At 48.9% G+C, this 14694-nt stretch overlaps 1 pseudogene; it reads right to left on the bottom strand.

Moving 5' to 3' along the window:
- Positions 1–3782: 3782 nt before the first annotated feature.
- Positions 3783–12736, bottom strand: LOC120393504 (annotated as a pseudogene).
- Between the last annotated feature and the right edge of the window lie 1958 nt (positions 12737–14694).

Genomic DNA, 14694 nt, shown 5'->3' with positions numbered 1-14694 from the left:
GTTCCCCGGGCGGGAAGGAACACGAGCTGCCCCCCCAGCCGGCCGGCGCTTCCCCTGGCTGCGCTCTCAGGCGGCTCCGGGGCAGAGAGGGCTGGAGCGGGCGAGGAAGGGGGCTGCTGGGCAGGCAGCACAGAAGGAGGCAGGAGGCTGCTCTGTCCTCTGGGGGAGCAACTTGGGTGCTGAGAGCTGCCCACTGGCCTCTGCTTCTAATGACCATGGAGAGCCCCACCGTGCAGCCTGCGGGGAAACAGAAGCCCAGGGAGAAAGCCCAGCCCTGAGCTCCTGCAGCATGAACAGCCGCTGCTGGGGAAAGCAGCAACTGCTACATAATTAGGGGCCCGGATTCTCCTTTCTCCCCCCAGGGTAACTCAGGAGTCACTGCACTGAAGCGGGTGGGGGAAATTCTCCACCTCCAAAAGTGACACAAGCCTTGCACACAGTGAGGCTGCTGGGCAGGAAGCAAATGGAACGACAGCCCAGGGGCTGAGAAGGCTTCTGGAGTGTGTCAGCGCTGGGGTGAATGTGTCCCACGCTCAATCAGAGAGGAAAAGGGTTAATGTTCTGCAAAGGGAGCCAGGCCCCAGAGGCCCCGCTCAGCCTGCCAATTAGAGGCAGCCAGCTTCCAGCTGGGCTTAGCAGGGCAGGTATTTAAGCAGGAAGAGGCAGCAGCCTAGGAGTTCCTAAGAGGAAAGCCCCTGAGACAAACCCCTGGATTCTCTGTGTGACCCAGAGCCCAGCCAGTGATCTGCTCCTGCTGGAGGTGGCCTGTCTCCTGAAGACCCTTTCAGATAAGCCTCCTTCCCTTTTGGTTTTGAGCTGCCTGGGATGTGGGTGATGGATTGTGCCTGACAGGTCTATGCTGGAGGCAGGGCTGATTCACTTCCCAGAGCCAGATCAGTGCATAGAAAAACTAGAGACCCAGGCCTAAGGCTTCAGTGCCTGGGATCCCACTTCTGACCCTCCTGGCTGCAGGGCAGTGGGTGGAAAATGTGACCTGAGACTAACCAACATGGCGATGTCTGCCTGGGGTCTGGCCCTCCCTTGAAAGGCTTTGCCCCCATGGATTATTCCAGACTCTCCCCGCCGCCGCAGGGGAAACAAGCTGTCCCAGTAGAAGTGCAGTTCTGCTGTGTATCGGCACTCCAGGCTTGGTGCAGGCACAGGTGTGTTACACAGGGGTCACCCCCCCCGATCCAGCCATGATGGCAGAAGGCTGTAGTGTAGACCTGGCTTGAGCCAGCAGATGGCCAGAAACAACCACCCTGAGAGGTGTGAACTGCCCCATGCCTCTAAATGTGTCTTTACAACAAAACCCACTGCAAGGGGGGCTAATGTGCCACCCAAGCAGGAGAGGAAGAGAGAAGCATGCTTAGTCCACCATCGAAACAGATCCACCCTGGCTCCTTGAGAAAATACACCAGGGGGATGGGGGCGCCTGACATGCCTGTGTGACACATCCAGGACCAAGCCTGCACACTGCTAGGAGCTGTCCTGGCCTCAACACAGGTGATGGGAGGTTCCTCTTTCTCCATGTGGTGCTAAGTGCACTTGTCTGTAATACTTGAGTTGATGTCTGATGCTAATAGCAAGGTGGCCCCCCCTTGCTGTATCTCAACACAGGCCAGTGACGGCCTCTGAATTCCCTATACCCTGACATAGGAAGCAAGCTGGGAAGTTTTCCGTACTGTCTGTCTAGAGGAGAAGCTCGTATACAATTGACACCTTTGCAAAGCAATGAAGCTCAAAACCAGCTGCAAGATGCAGCACCTCAGTGAAGGAGTGTGGCCGATTGTCAGTAACTAATTGCGGTGAACCCACCACAGTGCAAGCAAAGTTGCTAGGTTCAGCCCCAGCTGAGTCAATGTGGCATACTTCAGCCATGGAACTCTGTAACGGTTCCCCCGGGCTGAGTCTGTCTGGGGTGGGACGATGTATATAAGCAACAGCAGGAGTTTAGCGGTGAGATCATGTGACGTGCTGTAAGCACATGTGTACAGGAGGATGACTTCACCCTCCTGAAATAGCAGAGACTGGCTGGTGGCTGTTACAGCTGCAGTGAAATGAGCCCCTGCACTTCCCAAATGTGGGGTCATTGAACCAATTCACTGAGTCTTGAGCACTGGTTATAGCAAATGCCCTGTAGACCCTCAGCTGTGACCCCTTCCAGGGGTGTTTTCTCGCTGCATGTGCAGTGCTCCTATTGACAGTACATCTCACCCTGGCTTTATCTTGCAACGTTGGCTGCAGTGTAAATACTGTAGCTCAGATGGTAAAATGGCTTCAGTTAAAGTCCGTTTTCACAAGCTCATGATCCTGTGCCTTTTCAGATCAAGCTTTCCATGCTTGGTCTCCACTGGAACTTAGGTAAAAAATTCAGTAAACCTGAGCAAAGTCCCTTCAGCTCTTTTGTGCTCCTCAGACATAAGTGAATCAACTCCCTCCCGCCACACACCATTAAAACTACTGCCTCTCTTCAGAGGGACAATTCCCAAGTATCAGAGGGGGAGCCGTGTTAGTCTGGATCTGTAAAAGCGGCAAAGAGTCCTGTGGCACCTTATAGACTAAGAGACGTATTGGAGCATGAGCTTTGTGGGTGAATACATCATACATTCGGCGAAGTGGGTATTCACCCATGAGAGCTCATGCTCCAATACGTCTGTTAGTCTATAAGGAGCCACAGGACTCTTTGCTGAATTCACAAGTAGATGATCTTTGAATCTTGACATGCCCTTAGCATTGAGGCATCGGTGATCAGTTCACAACTAAGTGTGCTGAAATTAACAAGGTTAGATATGTTAGTAAACTGGTTACCTGACAAGTGCAAGACAAAATTTGATTTTTTTGCGTAGTCTGCAACAGAAAAAGTTTGCTGGGCTTGGGTAGCATCCTGGCAAACCCTTTTTGTGTAGATGCAGCACCACTGTGCCAGCTGGAGTTTCTAGTGTGGACGTGGCCTAAGTGAGAAGGTCTGATTCTCTTATTTACACCAATGTAAGTTAACGCTATTCGCTTTAGTGTTGCAAGTGTGTAAGTTTGAGGAGAATCAGGCCCTGGTTTATTTCTATAAATCTATACTATTGAAGTATTGCCAATCCCAGGTACTCAAATGAGAAATCAGCCCCCATTTCCTCCCAGAAATTCATGAGACTTTTAAATAATGTTCAGAGTCTCCTTATTTACAATCTGGTTTCTGGACCTTCAGGATGTGCTTGTTTCATGTTCTCAGTTTTTTCCACAACCAGGAGGGCCAGAAAATGTTAGTTTTGGATTTGTTGTTTGTTTAAAGATTCCCAAGTGATCATTTGACTCCAGCAGCTGAAGCTTTAAGAAACGCCTAAAATCACAAGACTCATGACAAAATCATGAATTCTTAAGGCAATATTAAATTCGAGCTGCATGTTCTGGCTATTCCATGTCTTGCATTTAAGATTTGGTGACCTTAATGTTAACAGCCTCTGTAAAAGTTTTATAGAATTTGCAAAGGTGAAGGAGGGGGGGGAGAGAGATAGACTACTCCTTTTTGCTGTTTTTATTTGTGAAGCTACTTTGCACTGTATTCTTGTATAATGATAACACTGAGCAAACACCAGCGAGAGGAGACTTGCAGCGCTTTTCAGGTTCCTTGCATTCGCAATATCTCCTCTCGCACTGCTCTTCAATCGAACACTGACAATAATGAAAAATAAAAGCAATAATCACGGTCTGACACACCAGCTGCCCCCTAGAACCATGCTGCCTGCACACAATACATAGGGCCAGCCTCCCTTCCCCCCTTCCCCCCAATAAAAACACACTTGATGGTAACCTTAGGTCAGTCTGCCATTTCCTTTAGTTCATGCAACACTTCTTAGTGTGATTGCTTGGCTCTCGCAGGTCCACGCGTGACTTCTTCCAGGGCTGAGGCTGAGGGGCTGGTTCCTTCTGTTGTTCCTATTTCAATAACTCGGGAGCTGTGAAGAAACTCAGAATAAGAAATTCTCGGTCCTTCTCTGCTGAGCTATTGTAACATTTTGTGCTACATACTCGGAGCCTGCTCTGACTTTGTTAGGGCAACTTTCCATCCGCTAATGGAGCAGCTACGGGTTCCCCTGCTGTGTCCCCCTCCCATCAGCAGTGGGCTGGGGTGTGGCCCAATCCCCAACCAGCAGAATGGTTCCTGGTGGTGAAACTTAGAGCAGCCCCAGGGCTCTTTCAATTTATGCCAAAGACTCACCCACACAAAGCAAGAGAGAGGAAAAGGAACCTTAGGAGCCACTTTCTCCATCCTCATGTGCTTTTTGGCTAGGCCTGGGATCTGCCCTCTAAATTTATTAAGATTTAAAATATCTAAATATGAGCAACAGGGGATGGATCACTTGATGATTACCTGTTCTGTTCATTCCTTTGGGACGCCTGGCAGTGGCCACTGTCAGAAGACTGGATACTGACTAGATGGACCTTTGGTCTGACCCGCATGTTCTTATTTATAATGTTGATTTAAGTTAAGTTTACATTTTAACTTTATTAACTTCCTATTTTTTACCTTGAGACCCATATGTTTCTTGGCCTAGGACTCCTGCACTTACTATTTAACAAACTTCCATCCACAATTTTCCTCATGCTCCTTTGTTCTTTCTGGAAAATGGTCCCTCCCTCAGGACTCTCCCATACACTTCTTCATTCCCCACCCTAGAACATCTACAGATTCCACCGCACCTGCATCATGGACATCCCCCTAAAAACATCTCAGGACAGCAAATGTTGTATTGCACCAAGTTGTCTGTAGGAAATCCCATTATCAGATAGAATGGTGGTGATGATGTGCAAATCACATCTCTATAAGCTGTAGTGAAATTCTTTAAAAAGGAAGTAGAAGGAGGAGACCCTAACTTGAATCTGGCATAAGATGGGTGCTAGGTGTCTCATGAATTGCCACTCAAACTGCTAGCATTCTTAAGGACCAAGAATATCTATGGGGTAGTAAATGCTTATTATTGGTTCATGATATGCTGTAGGTGGAATCTGTTGCTGCCGTTGTGTCCTATTATTCTAGAGCTTTCCAAGCGGTTTCATTAATAGGAACAAACATGAGAAGACTCTAGTGCCATCTCACGGACTGCCAAGGTAATGGCAGCGGTTTGCCATTTGTGCACTAGTGCAGGGTCAAGCGGAGGCATACCCCACGCTTTGAATCCCCATATGGCAATACAGGGTCAGCTGGCTAACGCCTGTGGGGTAAGCTACGATCAGAGGCCCAGGAGGCGAAGTGGGATGGGTGGGACAGAGCCCCAGGGTTCCAGGCCTGGGCCAGTCCAGTGGAGCGAGGCTGACTCAGTCTAGCTGAGCCTCTGGCTCTGTTGCCTAGCCCCGTGGTTCTCAACCAGCGATATGCAGAGGGCTTCCAGGGGGAACATCAGCTCATCTAGATATTTGCCTAGGTTTCCAACAGGCCACATTAAAAAGCAGTAGCTAAGTCAGTACAAAGTCCAATTTTATACAGACAATGACTGGTTTATGCTGCTCTGTGCACTATACACTGAAATGTAAGTACAATATTTATATTCTAATTAATGATGGTAAAAGAGAAAGTAAGCAATTTTTAGTAGTTGTGTGCTGCGACACAGCTGTATATTTGATTTTACAAGCAAGTAGTTTTTAAGCGAGGTGAAACTTGGGGTACGCAAGACAAATCAGGCTCCTGAAAGGGGGACAGTAATCTGGAAAGATTGAGAGCCACTGTCCTAGCCGGTTCGAGGGCTTTATTCTACCCCCTAAGGAAGAAGGATGCAGGGATCTTGTTTTGCAGCCTGGGTGAGGCCTCTGATCTCTGGCCTGAGGGATGAAGGAAACATGGCTTGGTTTGTCTGGGGATCATAACTGGGGCCAAGGGGAATGGGTCTCGGAGAGAAGAGCTCCTCTGGGAGTGACAGTGAGGAATCTGGGGAGTGGGGAGAAATTCCCACTTCCCCATTGCTAGGGCCGGTGGCTGGTGTTCCAAAGGGTGGGTGAACCTCCTCCCATTCAGCGCTCAGCAGGTTCCACCTCACCCCGGCAAAGGCAGAACCACTCCAGAAGTTTGCTTGTCTCAGAAGTTGGGGGCAGCAGGGGGCAGCCTGTCGGTGTGTGCAAGGGGGAAGCCACTGCTCTGGATCTGTCTCGCTCGCTCTGGCAGCTGAGAGGCTTGACAGGCCAGAGTGTACCAGTCACCTCTTGTCTAGGCCTACAGGCAAGGCACTGCTGCAGTCACAGTAAAGACTTTCCAGTTCCTGGACCTCTTCAGGTCAAGTGACTCAACCCTAATTGCCCCTGAGCAACTGGGAGCAGACAAGCGGTGCTGTGCTATCGCTCACAAGGCAAAGAGCTGACACAGACCTCTCTAGTGCTGTTACCTGTCCAGCGGCTTCTCACTTGGAACTTACCTATGGCCATAAGCACCTCGGTCACTTGGTGGTTGGATTTTGCCGACGCTTCCATGTAGATTAAGCTTTCACTCTTTGCAAACTCCTCCGCCTCCTAGTTGGGTGGGGAAGGTACAAAACCAGGGTTATTTCAAAGTAGACGTAGGTGTGTTCTGCACGGTAATCACATCCAGCTTGGGAAATGTCCTGGAAAGTGGTGGAAATAAGGGCTCCATTTACAAGGTATTGGCTCTTGTCCTTAGGCCTGGCAGGGAGGCACAGCTCCTCCCTGTATGATTAGACACCTCAGGCGTTACAGGGCCCTGCCCAGTGTGGACACGGCTGCATGGTGCCAACCTGGAGAAGCAATCTCAGAATGGACACAAACACTAGTGTAGCAGGGCAAGTTGCGGTTCTCCTGACTAGTGGCTGAGAAGTAGGAAGAGGAGCATGCAGAAATCTCCAGCTATTTGCAAGGGTGGCTCTGGGACAAATCTCCAAGCCGGATGCTGCAAACTGCCTTAGGGCCTCGTACTTCGCCGTTAGCTCCAGCACTTGCACTGTCAGACTAATGATGTACAAGGAGCCTTAAGGCTCAGAACTCATCTGCATGGTGCATTAGTCTGCACTGGAGTGGGACACATTCCAGTGTGTTGTGCACTAACAGGCCTGTGCGTGCTGCAGTGACGCACACTAGGGAACTCTCTGTGCATGCCAGCAGGCCCTTATGGGCCAGTTAGTGCACAACACACAAGTGCACCCTAGACCTTGCCCCCCGCTCGTGCAGACAAGCTCTTAGTTTACACTGACTTTAGTTCCCCACCTTTCTGAAGAGCAGCGTGTCCGGTGATAGAGCCACCGTTGCATTCCAGCAGATTCTGCTGCGAAGCCTAAAGCTTCCTATTTCCCCAGCTCACGCTCCTTCTGTTCCAGGCACACGGTTGAAGCCGAACTGTTTAGGCCACGCTTGTTTTCTCTCTTGCACAGTTCAAGGCATTGCAGCCGCTCTCTGACTGGACCCTGTTAAAACTCCCTGGCTCACCGGGTTTGGATGCACTAGCCTTGCAGACGGCTTGGTTTGGACTGGACATATTCAGAGCGAGATCTTGTCCAAAGTGTGTGGGAGGGTGAGGAGAAAGATGTCAACACATTAATACCACAGGGTCAAAGCAGGAGCACAACTGCAACCATAGATGCACTAACAGGCTCTCCTGGGCTGAGATTTAAAGCCCACAAGCCAGGAAGTTGGCAGATAAGGCTACTGCGCGCAGCCTCCTTGCCCCCTGCTCCCCCTCCCCCCAGCCCAGACTAGCCAACAGCTCTGTGTGTGGCACGATCACTGGGGGTGTGGGAAGCCCAGGTTTGAATCCCTGCTCTGCCTGGTGACTCTGTTTCTCACACAATGGAAGTCTTGTTTTCCAGCCAGTCCTAACCCCCACCAGAGCCCTGGAGAAGAGGCATCACAACAACCTTTGTCTGCATGATCAAATGGTGCTAGGCAAGGGCACGTGCTATTGATCACGTGTCCAGCTGACACACAGCCTGCGGCTATAGCTGTATTTCACCCTTGTATGTCTTCAAAGCGCTAGCTCAGGTGACTGGCACCTGTTGACCAGCCTGGCTGGCAGCAGCCACATGGCAACTCCCTCCCAAATTGTGTCCCCACCAGGTGCTGCGCACTCCTGTTTGTGTTGCTCTGGCTTCTGGAGGCACAGCCCGTGGTTCTGTCTGCTGCAGCACGCTGAACCACTCTAATTCCTTCCCAGGGATTGTGGAGAACTCCACGCACTCTCCTCCTGGGTGCACCAGGGAATTGTGGGAAGACACTGGAGGCCTATCAGCACTGGAATCGTTTATTCTGCACCTCACTGCAAAGTGGGTGGGTTTGTGTGTGGATGGGTGGGGGTTAACGGCACTGAAGACTCACTCCATGTTTGACACAGAGGCCCACTAGTGGTTTGTTACTCTGTGTCAGCGACTTTGTCGGCATGACATACTCACCAGTGTGGTGAGTGATACTTATTTAAAAGGTGATGTGGAATATGTCATTTGAAATTTAACACCACATTGCACCGTCACTGTGAAATGTTTGGAAGAACTCTGTAGCTGAAATCACAGATATTCATTCCCCGGGCTGGCCTTACCATGAGGCAAACTGAGGTGGCAGCCTCAGGTGCCAGACTGTGGGCGGGCACCACTAGGACCCAGAGTGTAGAAAATGTGTCTGGTGCTGGTGCATATGTATTCTCCCTGCTCTAGATGCACAGAGCTGGTGGAGTGCTGTGCTGGAGGAAGGAGGGCACAAGAGACATAACAGGAGGCAGGAGAAAAGGTGAGAGGGAATGACAGAAAGCAGCAGGAGCTGCAGGGAAAGAGAGGAGGCGGCGCCTCTTATGTACCTCTCCAGCACCCCCAGGAGCCTGGACTGATTCACACCAGCTTCTTAGGGAGCTTCCTGTTTCCTGCTGCTTCCCTGAACCCGCTTGAGGAGAACAGGCAGTCACCTGACATAATAGGAGTCAGTTAGGCCCTTAAGATGCTGATATCTTCCCTCACTCAGGCCCTGCTACCAGCCTGCTTATTTGTCCTCTTCCATTGAGTGTTGAGAGCCACTCTAGCTGGCACAGAACAGCAGTCATGAGTGAAAGAAGAAAACGCCCCTCTGGGGCAGCATTCAGAAAAAGGAAGAAAGCAAAAGAAGCTTTTCTATCTAAGCAGGAAGGAGCTCTCCTGAGATACATAGACACAAATGTTCACCGTGAGCCTTCCGGCCCCAGTGATGATGTGAGTGGTGAGGAGATGCCTGATCTTCCAGTTAGTCAGAGTGCAGGTGACCTGGCAGCTACTGCAGCATCCATATCTCCCATCTCAAATGGATGTAACCAAGCACATTCCTGAAGAAAAGCGTAGATCAGAGAAGAGTGTGGTGGAGGCACAAGAAGCAGCTGCTGCTGAGTTTAGTTCCTTAAGTCTAGATGATCCAGGATTGTGGACCCACTTGAGCAGTAGCCTGAGGGACTTCCTTGTTCTGCATGGGCCACAGCAAGTGAAACTTCATGTTCCCAAAGACAATGAAAATAGAAGTTTCCATCCAGCACATTACTGGCGTGAAATCCCTAATGGTGACAAAGTGGAGAGGCCACGGCTTATGTACTCAGAAACCCAGAATGCTGCATACTGTTTTTGTTGCAAACTCTTCCAGTCTAATGTTCCAGCCACATTGGGTTCTACAGAAACAAAGGACTGGAAACATCTGGCAAGAAATCTGGCATGCCATGAGAAGGCAGCAAATCACCAGAGAGCATTGCATAGGTGGAAAGAGCTTGAGATGAGACTAAGGTTAAAGGCCACCCTAGATGATCAGCATGAAGAGAAGATTGCATCAGAGTCTCTGTACTGGCAAAATGTTCTGAAAATGCTTCCGACCCAAAACCTAGCACTTCAGATCAGCTGTCTGGGCCAAACAATGGAAACTTCCTTAAAACTGTGGTGCTGATGGCTGAGTTTGATGCTGTACTCCAGGAGCATCTAAGAAGAGTCACCACTCAAGAAATGTACATACACCACTACCTTGGAAAAACCATTCAAAATGAGATCATATAGTTACTGGTAACAAAAATCAAACAGAAGATTGTGGCAGATTTGAAGTCAGCAAGATATTACTAAAAAGAACAGGAGGACTTGTGGCACCTTGGAGACTAACAAATTGATTTGAGCATAAGCTGTGGCTACAGCCCACTTCATCGGATGCATGCAGTGGAAAATACAAGAGGAAGCTATATATACACAGAGAACCTGAAACAATGGGTGTTACCATACACACTCTAATGAGAGTGATCAGTTAAGGTGAGCCTTTACCAGCAGGAGAGGGGAAAAAGAATTTGTAGTGGTACTCAAAATGGTCCATTTGCAGCAGTTGACTTCTGGGCTGCACACCTAACATCAGCCATATGCAATAAATGACTTTAATGGTGCATTTTGTAACAAGAGAAGAACCTAGTGAAAATGTCCTTGCAATGGTGACGGTCAGAGAGCATTTTCTAGAATTTATTGACATTGATGATACTCCAGGAGCTGGTATGACAAATGTGCTTCTTAAAAAGCTGGAAGATACAGGAATGTGATAGCTGACATGAGAGGTCAGGGCTACGATCATGGTGCCAATGTGAGAGGAAAGAACAGAGGAGTGCAGACACGGATCCGAGAGTTAAACCCTCGAGCTTCTTTTGTCCCATGCAGTTCTCATTCATTGAACTTGGTGGTCAGTGATGCAGCATCAGCTTCTAGTGAGGCTGCTGAATTTTTTAATGTAATTCAAAGCATCTATATATTTTTCTTTGCATCGACTCATTGATGGCAAGTTTTGAAGCAACATCTGGGAACATTCTGTCTGACATGGAAACCTACCGATGCACACTCTGAACCCTCTGAACAAACCCACCAAAGCTCAGAAAAGTCTCTAAGATCCAAGAAAGTTAGCAGCTGAAACAGATGGCAAAATGGGATTTATGACCTCTAACATCGCTGGCAGCCAGTGGGTCCTTGCTATATTGCTCACTGCTAGGAGAATGGCGTTCACGTAAACATTTACTTATAAACTGTTCAGTGTGAAAGCCTGAAGTGCAGCACTTGGGAAACACGCTGCCGTGGTGTTTTTGAAAGAGAGAATCTGCCAAGTGCTGAGATCTTACTGCAGTGCACTTACCTCAAAGGTGAATTCCCGCTGAGCAGCAAGATCTATCTTATTGCCGACTAAAACAATCACGAGCTCATCGGGAAGAAATTCCTTCTCTAATTCCCTCAACCATAGCTTTGCTCTCGCAAAAGTTGCCTGGAAAGGTGAGAGAAAGACACACACACACAGCGACATTAAACCAACAGATACTCAGCAGCTGTCACATGGCCCAAAGGAGATTGGCAGGTGAGGGGTAAAAATGGTAGAAACAAATGGGTAATGCGCTTGACAGATAGTGATGCTAGGAGCACTACTCAGCATGGAACCAGCTCTAAATATACTTGCTTCCCCAAAACCAAGGATGACTTCTCCTCCATCAGACATGACCCAACCACCATGGATCCCCAGTGGGTCGTAGACCCAGCCTACAGGTGATGGGCTGAGGTGATTGGGCTCTCTTGTGATGGGGCAAGGATTCTTAGTAGCTTGGTCTACCTCTTCCATAAAGCTCTGTTACTGTGAGATGTTACTCGTCAGCAGCCGATGGTCTCCTCCTTCTGTAACTACCATGGCAGTAATACAGACATATGGCCCTCGGTGTTGCGGTTCCTGTGTGTTATGATACCAGTAGAAGGGAAAAAACCTTCATAACGTAGTGGGAGATAATGCGACATGTCCCCCTGGAACAGTCCATCAGAAACAGACATTAGTGTAACTCATTTTATCTCTCTCTAAGTCAGGGCTTGGCAACCTTTCAGAAGTGCTGTGCCGAATCTTCATTTATTCACTCTAAGTTAAGGTTTCATGTGCCAGTCATACCTTTTAATGTTTTTAGAAGGTCTCTTTCTATAAGTCTATAATATATCAACTAAACTATTGTTGTCTGTAAAGTAAATAAGGTTTGTAAAATGTTTAAGAAGCTTCATTTAAAATTAAATTAAAATGCAGGGCTCCTGACCAGTGGCCAGGACCCGGCAGTGTGAGTGCCACTGAAAATGAGCTTGCGTGCCACCTTCGGCACTCTTGCCATAGGTTGCCTACCTCTGCTCTAAGTGGTGTCGGTGCCACTAGATGGGACAGGACGCCACACCCAGGTGTGGGGTTACATGAGGGTAGGGGAACAAAGAGCACTTAGTGATGCTAACCTCATTACCTACTTGGCTGGTGAGCTGGACTGGGCTGGGAGGCAGGGGTAGACAGAGAAATCTTGGCTTTTATGGGGAAAACGTGAGCATTTATTGCCCACTGTCAGTGAAATGTCTGTACCAGTTCCTTGCATGTCTTCACCCATCTTTACCAGAAGAGAAGGATAAACCTGCCCATGATGTGTAGCCCTTACGTGATGTGCGCAGGAAAAAGCAGTCTTGGTTGAAATGTCTGGAGATGTATTGGGAAGCGACCCTACACTAGAACTATTGCAGCCTACAAGCAGCGTGGCTGCATGATCAAGATTCAGTTGGGATATTTTAGAAAGATAAAGGCAAACCCTTCTGGAGGAGAGAGGCAGGAGAACAAGCCATCGCTGCTCTTACCTTTCTGGCTATGTCAAATACAAGAAGGGCAGCATTCGCCCCCCTGTAATAAAGATGGCAAACCCCATGGTACTTCTCCTGTCCTGCAGTGTCCCAGATCACAAGCTTGATCGTGGCAGTCTCTAAACATACCAGCTGGGTAAAGAAAGAACCTGGAAGCGCAGAGATGGGACAGCTCCTTGAGAAAGCCATAGCATGCACCTTAATTAATGTTAACCTTCATCTCAGTGATCTGTGTGAAAGATGGGTGTCGAGATTCGGTTGGAAAGGGCTGCAGGGGGAGGGAGGATGAGAGAGAGAATTAAAACACCCCCTCCCCCCCCCAAAAGCAATGTAACAAACAGGCTGGTGAACTGGTCTTACCCAATTACAGCCCGGTAGTACAGCAGGGTGTAGCTGGGAGATGGGGAGGGGAAGAGGAATGAGAACAATGGTTCTTGCTCAATCCATCAATATTAGTGGCATTAGCAAGCTTTGGTTTTGCAGCTGTCTAGCTGGAGGAAATGTGATGGCAGGGTGGGAATTAGGAGTCTTGAGTTCTAATCCAGCTGTACAGTGCCTGGCCCCTGTTGGGTGCTGCTGTAACAGAAATACTGCAATCTCCCCGACACTGATTTGTATGACCTTGGGCAAGTCACTTAAGGCTCACGTGGGCCCCTAAGCACAGCCCTGATTAGACAGAAGCAGCGCTGTCCCAGGAGTAGCCCCGGGGAGGTGCTCAGATGCTTCTGAGCTACAACTGCTTGTTCTTGCTCTTAGCCCATGCCAGCAAACCTGCCCCACCCCCAAACTGGCAGGGCTCTGCTGGCCAGTGGGCGGGGGTGACACCAAGGCCATGCCTGCTCCCCTCTCCCTGCTCCAGGGAAGTGAGAGGTGCACGTTTGCTCCTGCACACCTGGCCCAGAGGCGTAAAGGGGGGCAGAGGCCTTTGCTCTCCCATACTCCCCCAGGCAAATGTGTGGGCCAAGTCCCAGCCTAGCCCCTAACCTTTCTGTCTCAGCTTGCCCAGATGGATAATGGGTCTAATTAAAATCCACCTCCCTGGAGTGCTGCGAAAGCCAGCAAATGTCTGCAAAATGTTTGAAGATCCTTGGTCTGAAAGTGGTATAGCAGCTCAAATGTGCGGCTGTGCACAGTAGATAGGCAGAAGCCATCTGTTAAGGGCCAGATTGTCTGACAAATACACGGGCTTGAGGTAAAGGGGGCGGTACAGAGCCCAAGCTCTCCAGAGAGCCCTGGGAGGGACAGAAGCTTTCTCTGAGTGCCAAGTAACGTTGGCGAATGACACCGCACTCCTTGGTGTAGGCACTGTGACTGCCTGGTGTGTGTGGCAGCGTGGGAGACCCCTTGGGCCCTCCATCCCCACTCTCCTGGCAAAGGTCAGGGCCCTTCTTTAAAACAGGAAGAAAAGGGTCTTTCTGCCTATTTCTGACGTAAAGACACCGAGCCAGATCCTTGCTTATGTAAATTGGCCTTGCCTCCATTGAAGTCAACATCTAACAGGTGGGGATCAGTCCCATGAACATCAATGGCCTCCCTAGCTCATACCAGGGTCTGTAAGCTTGCAAAACTTCCTAAAGAGACTTAACCGATCTTGGGTTGACATCTCCACTAAAAACTAAAGCCATGTTTTCCACCAATGTTGCCTACTGAGATGAATGTTTTTGCTTCTGATGATGGGAGCACGTAGCAGAACTGGGTGAATAATGGTGGTTTGGTTTTGTTGTTGGCAATTTGAAAAGTCAAAACAAAATTGATTGCAAGTCCAACACCACATGAAATGTTTCAAAGATTTTGACTCTACGTCGAGAGAAATTTTATTCTGGGTCAAATGAAACATTTATTTTAACTTTGACCATTCTAAATAATTTTTTTTTAAAATAAGACTAAAGGAATTTTTGAAAGTCATTTCAAACCAAAAAAATGAAACATTGTGATTTTTTTTAAAAACAATTCAGTGAAACTACCATGAACTCACAAGGTGGGTGAGATAAGATCTTATCTCGGACCAACCTCTGTTGGGGGAAGGGACACACTTTCATGCTACACAGAGCTCTTCTTCAGGTCTGAGGAAGGAACCGGAGTGTTACAGCTAAATCCTCCGCTTCCT

The sequence above is a fragment of the Mauremys reevesii genome, unplaced genomic scaffold, assembly GCF_016161935.1.
Source record: "Mauremys reevesii isolate NIE-2019 unplaced genomic scaffold, ASM1616193v1 Contig21, whole genome shotgun sequence".
Lineage (NCBI taxonomy): Eukaryota > Metazoa > Chordata > Testudines > Geoemydidae > Mauremys > Mauremys reevesii.
Note: the sequence above shows the minus strand (reverse complement) of the source record. Positions and strands in the feature narration are given on the sequence as shown.